At 35.7% G+C, this 1,133-nt stretch overlaps 1 long non-coding RNA gene across 1 annotated transcript; it reads right to left on the reverse strand.

The window, feature by feature from the left end:
- Positions 1-285: 285 nt before the first annotated feature.
- On the reverse strand, positions 286-885 carry LOC149243158 (uncharacterized). Its single transcript, XR_016245786.1, has 3 exons — positions 819-885; positions 625-727; positions 286-494 (listed from the first exon to the last, which is right to left on the reverse strand). It is a non-coding gene; the product is annotated as an uncharacterized LOC149243158 (long non-coding RNA).
- Between the last annotated feature and the right edge of the window lie 248 nt (positions 886-1,133).

Consider the following 1,133-nt stretch of genomic DNA (forward strand, 5'->3'; position numbering starts at 1 on the left):
AACCCTTAATAGCCCCTCCAAATTTCAAAAAACACATATCATATAATTATGTTGCATAAAATTTGATAAATTAAACCACACATACCTGCTCTCTAGACTTTGCTGCACCGACTACACCCATGGAACTTTGGAACTTTCATTAGTTGAATTGTTTGGATTAGCCTTAATTTCTTGGCCCATTGAACACAACAAAAACAAAACCATAAAATATAATGAGAAATATTTTTTAAAAAACGAAGAAAAAAACAAAAAAACACTCATGAGAAATTGAGAGCTTACCCTTCCTTCGCTACTTTCAGGATCGATGTGTTGGAATGCGTTTCCGTTGATCGATAGATGGTGTTCTTTCCTTACTAATGTGTTCCCTCTGATACTCGTGTGTTTCCCTGATCAATTATTAATGCCGAATGTGTCCTCTGAGATAGCGGATTTACTCGACCTGCATCCACCGATCAAATCGCTTTTGCTCCTACCACCCGGAAGGAGTTGAGGGCCTAAAAGAAATTTTCTGAAATGAGAGATATTAACCATAACTGTAAATTACAAACAAAAAAAAATATTTAACACAAATTATATGCAGAAGGAAGTTTATCCTATGCAAAAACAAAAAATCTTACACCCTACATATGTCAAGAGAAAATTGCATTTGAAATGAAGAGGACTCCACCCTCTGTCTCTGTCTCTCTCACAGAGAGATATTCAACAGTTCACATCCACCTTTCTTTACCTACAGTACAAGGCACATGATATAAATTCTTAAAAAACCTTCTGATATAATAATGCAGTAGAATAATGTAGCAGAATGAGTTAAATTTAACCTTAGATATCTCCTCCTAGACCTTCCCTTGCCCCCACTATGCCTCCTCCTCCACCTTTTTTTTACCTACATTACAAGGCACATGATATAAATTCTTAAATTCTTAAAAATGTTTCTAATATAATTATGCAGCAAAATAGGAGTTAAATTTAACTGAATATACCTCATTCTTCGCCTTCCCCTGCCCCCTCCTAAGTCTATCCTATGCAAAAACAAAAAATCTTACACCCTACATATGTGGAGAATATTGCATTTGAAATGAAGAGGACTACACCCTCTGACTCTGTCTCTGTCTCTCTCACACGGAAATATTCAA

Source organism: Pinus tabuliformis, chromosome 8, assembly GCF_031772625.1.
Source record: "Pinus tabuliformis cultivar Carrire ecotype Pingquan chromosome 8, CPIR1, whole genome shotgun sequence".
NCBI lineage: Eukaryota > Viridiplantae > Streptophyta > Pinopsida > Pinales > Pinaceae > Pinus > Pinus tabuliformis.